The following is a 17,082-nucleotide window of genomic DNA, read 5'->3' on the forward strand; positions in this document are numbered from 1 at the left end:
AGACCCTGAACTTCCTCAGTTGTCAGAGGTGGTACAGGAGCTGCCTAGCTTTTTTGGACTGTATCTGAATGTGGGCAGACCATGTCAGGTCTGAGGAGATGTGGACACTGAGATACTTGAAGGACTGCACCCTCTCCATTGGAGCTCCATTGATAATAATGAGCTTGTAGTCCCTGTGCTGACTCCTTCTGAAATCCACCACCAGCTCCTTGGTCTTGCCGACGTTCGGCTGGAGGTGGTTATCCTGGACACAATGATGCCAGATTCTTCACTTCATCAATGTAGGCCGCCTCATCGATGTTGGAGATGGCCCCCAACACCACAATGGTGTTGGAGCCATGGGTGGCCACACAGTCTGAAGTATAGAGGGAGTAGAGCAGTGGCAAGAGTACACACCCCTGTGGTGCTACCGTGTTGATGGTGATGCTGTTAGAGACGCATCTACCCACCCTCACCACCTGAGTTCTGCCAGTAAGGAAGTCCAACACCCATCCACACAGACAGCTGTTCCTAGATCCCTCAGCTTTGTGAACAGTCTGCAGGGCACTACTGTGTTAAACGCTGAACTCTAATCAACAAACAGCAGTCTCACATAGTTACCCTGTTTCTTGTCCACGTGGCTAAGGGTGGTGTGCAGGGCATTGGGCGATGGCATCCTCTGTGGATCTGTTGGCTTGGTAGGCGAACTGCAGCAGATCTGTGCTGTTTGGGAAGCTAATCACCTTCATTACTACCGAGGTCCGTGCAACTGGCCGGTAGTCGTTCAGGCATGAGGGCTTGTTGTTCTTGGTCACAGGGATGATGGTGGATCTCTTGAAGCATGTGGGGACCACAGAGTTTGCCAGGGACTCATTGAGGATGGAAGTGAACACACCTGCTAGCTGGTTAGTGCAGCAGACGGCCGGTGTTGCCATCTGGACCCGCCGCTTTCCTTGTGTTCACTCTCCTCAGAGCCGCTCGGGCATCGTGCTCCGCGATGCTGATCACGGTTCTCTCGCTTATGATGTCACTGTCCTCAGTTGTCAGGCGGTAGTTACCATTAGCCGCCTGGCTAATCTCGAAATGGGCGTAGAATTGGTTCAGGTCATTGGTGAATGCACAGTCTGCGTTGATTAGCGCAGTGTCCCTGGTTTTGTAATGCGTAATGGTGCATAGTCCCTGCCACATGCTTCGTGTATCACCCTGGTGGAAGTGAGACTCCACGCACTTTCACCACCAGCATTTGGCATCTCTCACCACGCGCCGCGCACTTAATGAGGCCGCTTTGTAGGTGCTCATATCGCCAGTGGCGAGACCCGCTTTGTAGGTGGCGGTCCTGGCGTTCACTGCAACGCGGATCGATCTGTCCACCCATGTTTTCTGGTTTGGGAATGTGGTGACTCTCGCAGTGGGGATGATCTCCCCGCTAGAATGTTGACAAAGCTTACTGCTACTCCCCTAAACTCATTGATGTCGACTGCGCATGCTCTGAACATGTCCCAGTCTACATCGTTGAGTGCGTCTTGTAGCTTAGCTTCAGATTGGGCAGACCAGTGTTTCACCTCCCTCATGGTTACTTCTTCCCTCTGTATGTTTTGTTTATACTGAGGAATGAGGCATTGTGGTCAGACTTCCCAAAAGCCGGGTGTGAGACAGTTTTGTAGCCCTGCTTGTATGGCGTTACTGTGCAATATGTAGGAAACATCCTGAAAATTTAGTCCCAAGCCTAGATATTCTCCAGCTTTACTTAAACATAGGCTGGACAATATACTGTTTTTACTGCTTGATTGATACAAATTGGTTACTTCAGTGGCCATGAGCGTTCAAAACACTGCGATTTAGGAAAACATGCAAAAACACTTTATAAAATCCCTTTCCACAATTAGTAGTGCTTTCACATTCAGGCATTTAGTCAGCAATTATTAAAGCTGAATTACTCTCAGGAATGACACAATTTGAAATTATTCTAAATAAGAACCAGCTCCTGATTATCTCTTGTAATTATCAACCCCATTTTTGGCAAATGAACATTTTGGTGTCATTCATTGTGTCACGAAACATTATTATGTCAGTTTTTAATGAAATATGAAGTTGCTGTTTAAAGTGCTTTTACAAGGTAATTACCCCAGAAATGGACACAGTAGTCATGGATTCTTTTATTGTTTCCATGTGCAGCCTCTGACAGAAATGGAAATCAATGGCCTGTTTTCACTTTATGCTGTATAGGAAATTATTTCCACAATAATATTATTTTCTTGAGGGTGTAAAGACTCAGACTAATTCTCTGACATTTTCTTCCCTTTACTTAGTCTCTCTCATGCCAATGTTTTGGAGCTTACAATGTGTCAGCCATGCCCGTATGAGCCTCTTTGAGAAACTCTAAATTCGTTGGTCATATCAGAGCATAGAGTTTATTAGTAATGCCAGCCTTGCTGTTGTTCAGTGCTGAACGAATAAGAGGCTTGCAGGGGAGGCTTATCTGTCAGGGTGCACACGCAGCAACAGACACATAGCCCCGTACGCAAACACAAAGTCAATACAAAAAGGCAAATATGTCGGCAGAGGCTCAAAAAAGTCAAAGGAGCATGCATGTAAGCACAGATAGTAACACAACTGTTGGCATATGTAATGTATGGCATGTAAAGACAAAGGCACTCTAAACATGCAGATACACAGCTCCCTTTGGTCATGGTGAAGTGTAAACAAGTAAAAGATGGTTTCAGAGTGATTGTGGCCTTGTATTGTTAGGTACAGCATGAATAAGAGGCTTGCAGGGAAGGCTTATCTGTTTGCCAGCGCACACACACACTCTTTTCTCACTCACATGTGCACAAACACACATCTATCCTAACTCAGATAAGGCTTCTAAAACTGTGTAGATAACATTGCGAGGCAGTGTATGGCACAGATTTCACCATGAAAAGAACATGTACATGGGAGCATACACACATGTGCGATGGGAGCATACACACATGCGCGCACACAGACACATGCACACAGACGCACATTCCAGTGTTTCATGGTGTCATGTTAGGACAAAATGTTCAGGACTGTTCCATAAAATAACACATTCAGGCAGTTCTCCTTAACTTTTCAACCTCTCTTATCGTGTTGTTAAGAGTAATGTTAGCATCTAGCTTTATTGCAGTAGTGCAAAGTGTGGATCAGGGAAATTATTTTACTGCTATTGGTAAATAATCATCATCATTACTATTACATTAATAATATAATTTACAGTATTGATATTGTATTCAGAGGTTTAAACAGTGTGTGTGTCTTTCAGAAAGACTAAGTTGCAGGCTGACAGGAAGTTGCAGAGAGTTTGCAGAAGTGAAAGCAGAGTCTAAGTTATTCCGAGGAGCAGGCTAGACGAGGCTATTTGAATTACTAGGTTATTCAAATTGTCTGTTATACTTTTATATTCTTTCATTAAGTTTTTAGTAGAGGTTCTCGATTAGAACATTTATTCAATATAGTACATATAGTTTCAGTTAGGTTATTGTATCTAAGGATGAGCCTCGGTTCTGGTAAAAGGTCAGAAGTGCAACGGGTGAGATGAGAGAGCATGTAAGGTCAACACATACACACACACACATTAGTTAGACTCATTTATAGGTGAGAAGCTGGTCATGTTTGTCTCTGGAAAGAGGAACAGCGTCTGGCAGGATGTGGGGCTCGTGTTCCAGACGAGATAGAAGACAATGTTCTTTTAAAAACCGTGTTAAAAGTCATTGTGGTTTTGATTTGACGTATGTATATTCTGTCTGTGACGTATGAAGGGGCATCATTAATTCAAACCCTGATGCTATAAAAATCTGTGTATGCTTTGATTAAGTTGAAGATCAATCCCTATCTGCATACAGAGTGGTCTTCCCACGCGTGTATTCATTAAAATCAATTGTTTGACCAAGATCTTCTGGACCAATGGTTGTTTGTACTCTCCTTCCTCAATATTTGAACCTTAACATTTGGGAGCTTCGTCCGGTGGTTGAGGAGGGAGAGAATTGGAGGTGTAGACGGTGAAATTCGGTGGTCCGTTGTGGTCAGACAGGCAGGCGTGACCTGGCAACCAAACTGAGGGGACAGGCGCCTTTATAAAAGAGGTAGGCACAGGCCTGTTGATTTTATCCGAAGTGTGCTGAATTGGATGATAAAATTAAATGTCTATTCAGTAAAAGTTGCCGGTAAATGTCTGCTTTGATTTTGATGAGAATCTCATGACAGTACTGAGGATTTAAAGCAGTTGGACTGCTGAAAATGATTGAATGCAGTTGGACCGCTAAAAGGATTTAATACGGTTGGACCGTGGAAAGCAGTTGGACTGCTCAATGATTTTAGTATGTTAGGGAATTTGGTTATTTTTTGGTTATAAGGTAACTCTAAGAGTCTGCTTCCTTAAGAGTGTGTGTGTGTGTGTGTGTGTGTGTGTGTGTGTGTGTGTGTGTGTGTGTGTGTGTGTGTGTGTGTGTGTAATTTAGTATGGATAAAAAGTGTTTCTCAGCCTTATTATTTTCTAACAAAGCTGACTGTGTCAGAGCTGTCAAAACTTTGGCTGATAATGAACCTCATACTGTAGACTGTCTGTAGATCCTTCATGCGCTATAGATGACTCAACAGTATAAAAAGCCTACTTTACTGCCTTAGTGTCTTACCCATAGAAATTTTTTTTCAGGCTTAACACTAGAATTACTGAGCCTTTTTTTTCCCTAGTGCAAGTCCCTACTACTAGATTTACTAGCCCTGCGGAAATTCCCCCGACCCTAACAGAGAGATTCAGGTCTTTCCTTACCTGCAAAGCTACTTTCCTTCCTTACCTGCAGCGTACAATACACCATGGTAGTTTCTATGTGCAATATTTCTCATATGCAATATTAGCTCTTGTCAATCCTTGTCACTACATTGCATGCCTGTCCATAAACTTATATACACAGAGTTGTACATATATTTGTATAGCCACATAATATTTTACATAATATACATCAAATCTAGTTACACACACACACACACACACACACACACACACACACACACACACACACCTATATATATATATAGATAGATACATGGATAGATATGTGTGTGTGCATATATATAATATGTATGTGTGTATATGTATATATGTGTGTGCATATATACACGTGTGTGTATTTATGTTTCCAGATTGTTTGTATAGGGCACTGTCTATACTGTGCTCTTTGTAACCATGTAATAGTTTTATTTAATTGTATTTTATAGTTCCCATTAACCTGTCTTCCACCATGTTTTTAAGCAGGTTGGTCTGTGCTCACATACGCTAAATTGTTTTCCTTTTTAAATTATTCTTTTATATGGTAAATGGTAAATGGCCTGTATTTATATAGCGCTTTTCTAGTCCCTAAGGACCCCAAAGCGCTTTACATATCCAGTCATCCACCCATTCACGCACACATTCACACACTGGTGATGGCAAGCTACATTGTAGCCACAGCCACCCTGGGGCGCACTGACAGAGGCGAGGCTGCCGGACACTGGCGCCACCAGGCCCTCTGACCACCACCAGTAGGCAACGGGTGAAGTGTCTTGCCCAAGGACACAACGACCGAGGCTGTCCAAGCTGGGGCTCGAACCAGCAACCTTCCGATTACAAGGCGAACTCCCAACTCTTGAGCCACGATCCCCTTTCAAATAATAGCAATAACATAGTATATTGGAATATACTGTCAGTGAAAGTATAGACCAAAAAGAAACCACATACTGTGGACACAGTAATGTTAACTGTATAAAATAGGGTTGTTGTTTTTTTGTTTGTTTTTTTACTTGTGGGGTTCGGTTCACTGTTTCACTAATGCTGAGGCATCTAAGACTGCAGAACCAGCTGACTGAGTCCCTGCATTGTGCTGAAATAGTTGAGCTCTTTGATCAAAGCTCTCTGGCTTGTTTAAAAATGTAGTAAATATCAAAACAACTTACTTTTGATCTCATTATAAGTAATAAAATTCAGGCAAGTACTGGTGTCGTTCACTTAATAAGAGCATCAATGCAGTCTTGCTGTGACTCTAGCACTATCCACTGTATTGAAAAGCTCTGATCTAACAGCCTGAAATGGCTCTGCTGCCTTTTTTTTTTTGACTGCTAACTTCTTTGCACAGCAGGGCTGTCTGTCTGCGCTGGCATATTGTACAAGATGCTTAAATTACCTCCAGTTTTAGCAGCTATACTGAATTTAATGAGGGTGAACTCTCATTAATTCAAGTTCCACAACAGAATAAAAAAAGGGCAGGCAGGGGATTACTCATTAGTCTGCTTTCTGTATTAATAATATGCAGCCTGAAGTCGTCAAAGTATATTTCTTTTTTGTTCTTGCAAGTTGCAGTTAATTATCAGAACATTTAATAATGTCACAAATAATTACATTATTTCTTAGTAGTGTTATGTACTACCATCAAAGCATTATGGCTTCGGAACTGAATGAAGCAATGTGGTCAACAGGACCCTGCAGAGGAATTTCAAAATGAATCCTTAAGTGTAACATTTGTTTAAAATTCTATCCTTGTAACTTATATTCCTGATATGTATAATAGAGTGAATATGTGGACACACTCACCTGTATAATTCAGGCTTCATTGTGTCAATTAACTCTGGTGTTTAACAGGAACACTTCCAGCTTTTGGTTGTGTTCGCTTTCTAAATTTGGCACACAATGATCCAATTACATGATACCAACCAGCTTGAAATTTTCACATAAATCCCCTGCAGTACGGTGAATTTATGTTCACTGGATCAACTGTATTATGTGAAGGTTATGCTGCACTTTTATCATTTACAAACAAGATTCAATCATAGCTATAACCTGGTAATAAGTAACTTTACAAGACTGATCAGAAACACAGGATCTAATCCTATTTTCTTTATAGTAGGATATCCTATATTCACCTATATAATTATAATAGGGATAAAATACTGTTTAAGTTTTCAAATTACTGAAAATTTCAGCGGTCTGATTCCAAAAGCATCCCAGGGCTGAGACGATCAAAAAATCTGTGTTATCAGTCCTCCTAAGCTTAAGAACCATTTCCCTGCACCACTATAGCTTAAGATGTGCTTAGAGATGATACCAAACCTGCAGGAAGCGGGAACATTACACTTTCATTTGATTCATCTGCCAGTTTCTCCCCTCGTGATCCTCAGCTCCCATTTCCTGCTACTGTAATCATCCTTTCTCGATGAAATACCACTCTCCCAAAATTTTCTTTTATTGGGTGTTGCACATTGTATGCCTACAGAATGTCATTTACAATGGATGAAAAGCATACTCACAAAACTCACACCACCACTGCTTTTAAGTATTTTATGTGCAGGAAGGAAATAACTTCCTGCAAGAGCAACTAAACTGATCAAAGTTTTCTGTCTTATAAAAAGCCGTAAACAGCAGTAAGCTGAAAGCTGCCGAGATACAAAATGTGTTTCCCCGTGTGCAATTAGACATGCAGTTTGTGATCTATTGGTTTTTTTTTGTTTTGTTTTGCTTTTTTACTAAAGCTAACATATACAGTACAGTAGTTTTTTGTTAAAATGCTTAATATTCATGTTGTATAGTACATACGTTGTAATGATTGGAAAGTTTTAGTTTGATTAGTTTTGTCCATTGGTGTACATTAGTACAAGTCCTTTTTCCTGTTGCCTTGAGCAGGGCATCTAGTGAGATCATTATGCATGCTCTAATTGTTTTTATTTTATTTTTAATAAATATATAAAAGATTAAAAGAAAAAAATCCTAGATTGGGTCATTCGTGAGTAGGTAGGCCTACACCCTTGACCACTCATCTCATCTGTGTGCAAACGGATTGCAGTCAGTATTACCTGCTGCCATCTGCAAAAGCCATAACAGCTAATCAATAGCTTGATCCATAGTGACAGAAGGCTAAAGCTTTGGCAGCTTATGTTGATACTTACAGTGCTTTTGTGCTCCCATCACCAGGTTTTGCTCCAGTGGATCGAGGATGACACAAACAGTACTTGTCCTGGGGATTTTTGTAGCTTCAGTTACAGCCAGTTCTATGAAAATAATGTGTGACCAAGTCACATTCTGGTAAATGAAGAGAATTTAAGAGATTATCTCAAGAGTCTACGCTGACAGCTACAACAGCTTGGACTGTTCTAAAAGGCTATATCTGTAAAGTAAATGTTCTGAGGTGATACAGAATAATCAGAATCAGAATCAGAATACTTTATTGATCCCTGGGGGATCAATAAAGTATTCTGATTCTGATTCTGATAATACAAATATCACTGAACTACAGCTGCTTTACACTGCCTCACACCACATCAGACCTTATCTTCAATTGGTTACTGGATGTCTACCTCTGTGATCACTGATCCAAGTCTCAGTGAGCGGATTTTTATCTAGCCATCCAATTATTTCCGTCTTACCACTGTTTCCAACATGGTCCCCGGATGATCATACAATCAATGCACTGATCGGCACTACTGGAAGTCTCTGCTTTTCTGGCTCAGAGTGTCAAGAGGATCGGTCAGTGACTTTCCTTATTATATATGAAACTGCAGGTAGGACTGATTTTAGTTTCAAATAAAAATGACAGAAGATTAAAAAAAAGAAAAGAAGTACTGTCTATAATTTGACAGGACATTTGTCAAAATTTGTCCTACTTTATCCAAATTCACTCATAAACCATGTCCCATGGTGATTAATGAAAATAACAACATCACCACCATCTAGAGGGACAGCCAAAGGATTAAAGTCACGATGATGTGTTTGTCAGGACCATAAATGTGTATATATTATCCTTGTACAAAACTAAGTGGGAATTTTATCTGAAGGTGTTAGCATTCATTTGATTATACTCATAAAGTTAACCTAACCACAACAAAGTGACACTTCGGGATCTATGCCATCACTGCATAGATTATCATGAATTTTAAAAAATTTTTAAAAAGATGAGTCTGATTAGGTTTCAAATGGTTAATCGATTGTTGATTTCACACATTTGTGGGCTCTTGGCTAACAAATGGATTGTGATTTCAGCAGGGAGCAATCCCATCAGCCAGCTGACAATGTCTCACTGATTTTAACATGTGTTAAGAGCTAATCAATAAACTGATTGGCAGCAGCAGTAGCCTGAAGGTTAGACTTTGTCCATTTATTGTCACGGCCAGTCAGTTTGTGGCACTGAGGTCATACATGTAACGGTAAACATTCAGCTCTATTAAGCTGACATTCTGTGGGGATGTAAAGTAGTTAGTGTAGCTGACATCAGCAGTTCTTAAGTGCTATTTGAGTCATAACAGGAAAATGACCTTATTTAATTCCTCAGATATGACTTCCGTCCAACAGGACATTCCAATTCAGCATTTTTTAATAGACTACAGCAGTGTTCACTCATAACAGCTTTACAACTCTTTAACAAGTAAATCACATAGAAAAAGATACATTTGCACAACATTTTGGGTTATCGCTCATTCACCATGCAAATTTAGCATGGCCAATAGAGACTAAGTAGACAAATTATTATGGAACATGCCAGGTTAAATGAAAACTCATTAGCCTTCAAGGCACCTAACCCAGCAACCCTGTTGATGATTTGGAAAGACTAGCCCACTGATTAATTAAACATTAATGATTACAAAATGAGAGAATCCATTAGTCAGTAATGACATCTTGACTGTATGGCAAAGCTACACAGAAAACTGAAAGTGCTCACTGCTTTTTATTTATTTTTTTTATTATTTCCTTTATGCTCCAGCAATCCTAACCATAGACCACCCAGTCTCTGATTCCATGGACCACCACCATTTCTTATCAGTGTCCTGCAGAAAAGCCATATCTTAAATTTTGGTTTTTGTGGAATGGAGAGCTGATAAGACCCCATACATCTGAGCGGATCCCCTGTGAACCACTGAATCTGATATCCCTGCAACCTAGCCTTAACAGCTTTAATATATTTAAGGTATGTGACGCTTTGCAGTCTGGATCATGTTCTCAGACTACATATCCACTTGTCTCAGAACATCATGTCGACTGTGAAGTGGGTACATAAAAATCAGAGAAGATCCACTTCAAACTGTATAAATTCTCTAATCTCTGTCAGCAGCTTCACCTCTCCCCTCCATGTCCTTATTTTCTCAGTGTTCTGCTTATCAACCCAGAGAGGGGTCACTTGATTACTCACTTCTTTCTTTTCTTTAAGCCACAACCATCTGTCACATAGAGACATAGGAACAAGGAGAAAGTGAGTTGAATGACAACATGACAGGTGATGCATATTTGAGCCAGAACAGATTGACGACCACCGTCAAGACTAACTGGCACGGGAGAGGGAGGCATAGACAAGAAAAATAATTTTGATAAAGAGGAGAAAAATATATGTTCGTGCGCTCCACACATGGAATAAAAATGTTTCAAATAAGAACTTCCACGCACCTGTTCTGAGCATTGTAAAATACCACAGGGTTATCGGTGAGTATTCCGGAAGTATAGTCGTTTTATTTCAGAATAAAAGCGCAACAATTTCATACACAACGTATTCTGGTACTCTGGTCATCAGCGTTAACGTTGTTGAATATTATGGTTAGAAACTAACAATCACACCTACCAGGCTCTCTTTTGCTCTCTCTTAAATTGATAGCATTTTGTTTAAATACAAGTTAAAATTAATTTACCATATTAAACAGATTATTTTAGTTTAATTGACTTAATGCGTTTGTTAATTGGCCCACGTTGGCTAAAGATAACCCTCAGTTCTCTGCATTGCATAGTCTGCAGTCCCCTTAAAGCAGGGTGGGCAATGAATTTTCCCAAGGGTAACATTTGAAAATGGGACAGAACTCAGTTCTGTTCAGTATCTATTTATGTCTTTATAAGCTTGTTGGCGCAGTTCTCCACAACAGCCTGGTTTATTGTGTAAACCAGGGGTGTCCAAACAACTTACTCCGGCCCGCGGTCCATTTTTAATTGGCCCACAAGTAATTTTATAAATAGAATAGAATATGGCCCGCACTTCAACTTTTACTAGAGTATTGCACTTCTTAGTTTTAACACCAGGGGAAACTACTGTTGATCAAGGCAGTTGCTCCACCTAAAAGGACAATCACAGAAGAAATGTACCCCAAGTTACTAAACATGGCAGAACCAAAGAAGCGAAAGGTAGAAAGTGAGTGCAGAAAATTTCAGACACGGTGGGAGAGTGAATATTTCTTCAAAGAATTCAAGGGGAAGTGTGTCTGTTTGATCTGCACTGAAACTGTGGCAGTTATGAAAGACTATAATGTACGACCTCATTATGAAACCAAACATCAGGCCTATGCATCCTACACTGGTGCTGAGCGAGAGCAGAAATTAAAGCAAATGGTAGCTCTCCTGCGGGTCAGCAACAGTATTTTTTTCGTGCTCAAATTGTCCAGGAAAAGGCTCCAATAGCCAGCTATGAGGTCGCCCAACTCATCGCAAGACATGGCAAGCCTGTTTCAGATGGAGACCTCATAAAACACGGCCTCGTTAAAGTCACCGAAATAATGTGCCCGGAAAAAGTGCAGGACTTCAACAACGTCAGCGTGTCCAGAGATACAGTTGTGCGACGCACTGAAGACTTGTCAGCCAACATTAAACTGCAACTGTCTGATGAAGCTGTGCTTTTGATTTTTACTCCATCGCATGCGATGAGAGCACCAATGCCACAGACACCGCACAGCTGCTAATTCTTTTGCGGGGAGTGGACGAGAGCATGAGCGCTTTAGGTGAGTAAAAAATATATTCCACAGTACCCGTGTGTTAATGTGCAGGTACACATGCTTCAAATATCAATAATGCGCATCAATTCTGTCACTACCCTGCTTTTGCGCACAACTTTCTTATATGCACAGCGCACGCACACGTAGTCAGCTGTTCTCATCTGATGCAGATTTGCTCCTTGATCAAGTAACATTTGTCCGGATTTTTGGCACGAGTGGCGTACGATCAGCACCGCAGCTGGATGGCCCGATTTACATACCCAGCACAGCTGATACTCACCAGAATAATTTACTAAAATTATATACACTCCTGTTATTAAGTCCAGTTCAGTCTGTTAATGTTGATAACCGTTTCAAACGAACGTTAATAGGTGTGTTGCTAAGCCTAATAACTTAAATAACAAGCTTGAAATGTACCCGTCCCATTTTCCCCTTTATTGTTTTTTCTCTGTGCTGTAAATCTTCTAAGAAGAAATCTGAGGCTGCTGTTCTGAGAATGAGCTACCAAAGCTTTTTCTGGATAAATCAATAAATTTCTATTTCCATTTATGGAAAGCTGTGATGAAGGCAGTTTTGTCTTTAATTATATTCAACAATATAACATATTCGATCACTTTTAAGTGATTTTTCTAACTTTAATACACTAAAGTTAAGGTTATATACCTAATTTCTAGTAAGTGACCCGGCCCCTCCTATATTTTTATGTATGTGGCCCTCAGTGAAAAAAGTTTTAACACCCCTGGTGTAAACCCTTGGGAAGATTCATTAAGTGATTGGTAGCAGAATTCATGTTTACATAGGAACATCGTGGAAGCAAAGGGATCCTCTATGGGCAGACAATGACAATCAGACACTTAAGGGCAGCCTCAGACATTTTTATATGACTACTTTATCAAGAGCGGATGTAAATTAAACTTCACATTCATGGTATGGAGGGTGCCTGGGGTGGGGGGTGGGGATTCTATTACCATTCAAAAGTGAAGACTTTTAGGAATTTGGGAAATTTTGGAATGCATTTTGAATGACATGCAGACTTGCATGGGCGGATAGATTCCTCAAATGGTATTCCAGCCATCTGCCACTGTAACACCAGTGGTGCAATTTTATAAATGTTCCTATATCCAGTCACACTGTCAGATTCTGTCCTTATCCTAAAAACCAGTTCCATGTGGTTAAAAAAGTACTTGAAAAGCGCCACTCGCTGCTTTTATTTTGAAATCTGTATGAGGAAGCGATGTTCTCCTCTCAGATGAAACATGGCACTTGTCGGACCTGACACGCTCCGGGGATTAACGGTAACAGAGCAGCGACCTGAGAAGAGGATCGCGAAGCAGGTTAAGCTTTCAGTGAGCGAGTAACCGGGCGGCAGCTTGGCCGGGACGTTACTGCTCTTTTTATTCTGCTTCATTTTCTGCCCTTTTATACATTTTCCTCTTCTCTTTAACTCCTGACTGCAGCAGAGACCCACAGAGTTGAGAGAGGGTGAGCGACGGGAAGAGAGACTCAGAGACAGAAAGAGAGAGAGAGCGAGAGAGAGAGGACAGCAAGAAAGAGAACGGGAGGGAGTGGGTGAAAAAGAAAATCCCAAATTCGATATTAAAAGCTTGTCGAACAAGCCAGGAAATGTACTGGTTTGGATTTTAAGTGCTTAATAACCAACAAACTCTCCCTAACCCGCGGAATTTTTCTGGATTAATTTGAGTTTTCCACCCCTTTTTTCCTACCTGGGATATTTTCTGCCTTGCAGCGGAATTCTCCCTGTTTCACCTGCCCTAGGTGAAAGAGGGAGGAGAAGGAGCGGAAGAACAGGCGAGAAATAGAAGACAAAAAGAAGGAAGACAGAGAAGAGGAATGAGACGGGCGGAGGGCTGAGAGAATCACTCCAGTTTTCTCTCGGATCGGATTCTTCCCTTACCAAGCGGGTGGAGGGATGAAACCGGGAGAGAAGAAGACGGGGGAGAGTGTGAAAGAGAGAGGAGCGAGAACAAGAGGAGGATGTAGTCGTCGGGCGCTGTGAGAATGCAAAACGGACGCACCCCTCCGGAAGATCGGATTGAACTATAAACCTAAACGGAATTTACAGACAACCAAAGGATATTACGCACATTTACTTCGATATATACGTATATGGGGCATATTTTCGTATTTGGAGCATATTTGTGTGGAATTACAACTATAATTGCCACTATCTTCGCAATAATGGGATTTGGAGAAATAATTGCGCGCTGACAGCCGGTGAACGAAGAAAACCTATCCTTGAAAGAGGTAAAGTTTAAACTCTTTTATTTCTTGTTTAACGCACAAAATGAAGGCTCGGCTTTCTCTTGCCCTCTCTATCTATCCACCTATGCCTCCAACTCTTCCTTCTCTGTGCCTGGGTCTGCTGGAGCCGGGGAATGGTCGTCTGTTGAGGGGTAAAAGAGTTATTTCTAGACTCCCGTGCGCTGACATTTAGTCTGGATGCTGATATGCTGCGGGAAGGAGGCAGAGGGGGTGTAGTTTGATAGCATTGGGTAGGTGGCTGGAGGGCACAGAGAAGGGGCTAGTGCATTAAAGAAAACCACCATTGAGAACATTGCAAGGTCAAAATTAAACCTGGCGTAAGTTACAAAGGCTCTGTGTGAGTCTGTGGAGGTAAAGCCTACATTTTGAGCAGCTCTCTCCGTGTGTGTGTGTGTGTGTGTGTGTGTGCACGCGGGCGTTCGAGCCCGCGAGCTCAACCAGAAAGAATGAACAACTTGAGCGTGCGCGCAACGTGCGTCTCCAGCGAGAAGAAAACCCACTAAAATGTCCATGCAGCGGTTATTAAAGCGCGCAGGTATCTGCACTTCAGCACGCCTTTTTGTGCAGTACGCGCCACACCTTTACCTGATACCTGAAAATAAATAAAATTAAATCATCCATCAGTGTTTGTGCGCGTGCGTAAAGCAATTAAACCCACACACAATGTAACTAGAACACCACAACGATTTAGCTTTAGTATCCACCGTCTGTCAGTTTCAAATAATGACAGGGATGTTTTGTGTATGTTTGCGTGCGCGGGCACGCGTGAGACAGCGAAAGGGGGGGGGGCGCTACCGCTGAATAGCATAGGCCAGTATAGTTTGTGTGCACAACATAAAAAGTACAATATCTAAATAACAAGAAATTGTATCCATTTATTGATTAATTTCAAGGTTTCTTGCATTTTCAACCCATTGCGCTGATCTTGACTCTGCATCAGAGCAGATTCTGTGCTGGCCCATCAAAAGCTGCTCGGCTGCTGTAAATGTGGCATCCACAAAGATATAAAGTCTACAGGGTGATAGTAGATATGCTTACACAACAGAAGCAAACTGCTAAAACCACAAGCCTTACACATATTTGCTCAGCTCTGGAGTGTGGTCCACTGGCGCTCCATGTAAACATGGTCATCCATGCCTGCAGTTCAAAAACCATCAGTTAAGTTTAATGTTTGTTTTACGTATCATTTTTGACAGTGTGTAGCTGGAAGGTTGAATATCCCTCCAGCCCACAGGAAGTATTTGTATAAAGAAATGAAAGCAGTTTTGAGCTGGCATTGTGCTCCATCCCTTGGCTGAGACTCATTCCTGCATTATAATGTATGAAACACAGAAAAAACACACACAAAATGGCTGCAATGAAAGTGGCTCTAATAATAAAATAACGTTTATGATGGGATATGCTGTTGTTTGTTGCTGTCATTCCAAAAAAAAAAAAAAAATCCTGTCCACAGATGTCCTTTCAGGGGGTTCATTTAAAGCAGAATGAAAATTATTCACCAATTATGTGTATTTTTTTTTTAAATTAATTATGCCTGTCATAGAAAATTTTACTAATCTAACCAAATTTGTTCCCATGTCATCATTACCCTGTCTGTGGGGTTTCTTCTTTTGTCTTTCCCACGGTTCTGCATTTTGCTGGATTGGAGTTTCGTCAGTTTGTACTAGTACAGTACAGTAGCTTGCATTGATTGATCAAGGCAATAAATTTATGCACACGAGCCACTCGTGCTGGTGCTAATGGCCCGTGGATATGGAGGCATTATGCAAATGCATCCCCTGCTCTAGAAAAAGAGTGTGGGTGAATGAGCGAGGAGAGAAACTGGTGATTTTTGGTCCATTTTAGTTGTGTTTAGCCTCCTCTTTATGCCTGAAAGGAGTGGTTTACCATGCCATTAGGTTTTGGATAAATGACACTGCATGTGTGTTACAAACTGAGTTTTCATTTTGAAAGACTTGGAATGAGTTTCTATTAAAGCTACTTCAGAATAGTTGCTGAGGTTTGATTTACCTGGGTTACATCAGTGTAAAATTTATAGCATTTCATGAGCATCTGATGGGCTTGTAAGGCTTGGTTTATGCTTTTGTGTGTGGTGATGTCTATGAAATTTCTCTCAGGCGTAGGTGTGATTCAGAAGCATTATTCTTTACCTTGCATTACCACAACCCCAAAGCGAGGTGGTGAGGCTGTTATTTATTCTTTATTAAGGCCATCTTTTTTCCCTCTGTTTATCTGTCTCCAACTTTTTCCCTCTCTCTTTCCTCTCTCTGTTTAGCTATCTGACAGAGGGCTGCAGGATCCTGCAGAGTGGGTGGTGGAGCTCTAATTCAATTTATTCTACTGCTCAGAGACAGACAGAGAGAGCAGGGGAGATAGTGAGAGAAAGAGGGAGAGGGATGGAGACCACAGATGTTAGGGAACATTTCCTATTAGCAGAGGAGAGGGAGGCCTTATAGGGAGCTGGCCTGACGATGTGACATCTGGAATGCTTCTGCAGCTGTCTGAAATTATGTGTGCATGAGTGTGTGGTCATTATCGAGTGAAACAACATGTCCTTAAAATGCCATCAGAGTCTGGAGGACCAAACAAAAAAAAAACCCTATTCTTCTGTCTGTTGTTCACTAAACTATCAGCTGAGGCACGCATGAGTGACAGCTCAGAGCTGTCAGACAAAGTGACCGGTGACATTCACTGAGCTCGTTTCTTCCAGTAAAAAACAAGCAGCTGAGATCCTGTTATCTTACAGTATGTTGTCAAAAATACTGCGTGGAAAATAATCTATTAAATGACTTTTCTGTCATAAACCACAGAAGTAAGTAAACCCCCAGTCAAGACTTTTTATTAGATCTTAAAGTAGCTCTTAAAAAGCCAGTATGACTGTGTCAGAGTCACTGTTTCCTAACTGGTTGAGATGTTTCTCATTATGTAATTAGAGCTATTCTTTCTGATTGGTATTGGAGTCTCACGTGGCATTTGTTTGCATTAATCTTCGCTGATAATACCTTATCGCTGAAGTGTGTCTGTCTTATTGCCCCTTAATATGCCCCATAATTAAGCATTTTTCTCAGAGACTGTCGGTGTTCTCTTTATTTTAGT

General features: G+C 41.2%; 1 protein-coding gene across 1 annotated transcript in view; it reads left to right on the plus strand.

The window, feature by feature from the left end:
• The first annotated feature begins 12,971 nt into the window (after positions 1 to 12,971).
• Positions 12,972 to 17,082, plus strand: part of lrfn5a (leucine rich repeat and fibronectin type III domain containing 5a) — a 136,778-nt gene continuing 132,667 nt past the window's right edge. The window contains exon 1 of the mRNA XM_026152836.1: positions 12,972 to 13,968. The gene's annotated coding sequence lies outside the window, so the exon portion shown is untranslated. The remainder of the gene's footprint in view (positions 13,969 to 17,082) is intronic.

The sequence above is a fragment of the Astatotilapia calliptera genome, chromosome 19 (genome assembly GCF_900246225.1).
Source record: "Astatotilapia calliptera chromosome 19, fAstCal1.2, whole genome shotgun sequence".
NCBI classification, from domain to species: domain Eukaryota; kingdom Metazoa; phylum Chordata; class Actinopteri; order Cichliformes; family Cichlidae; genus Astatotilapia; species Astatotilapia calliptera.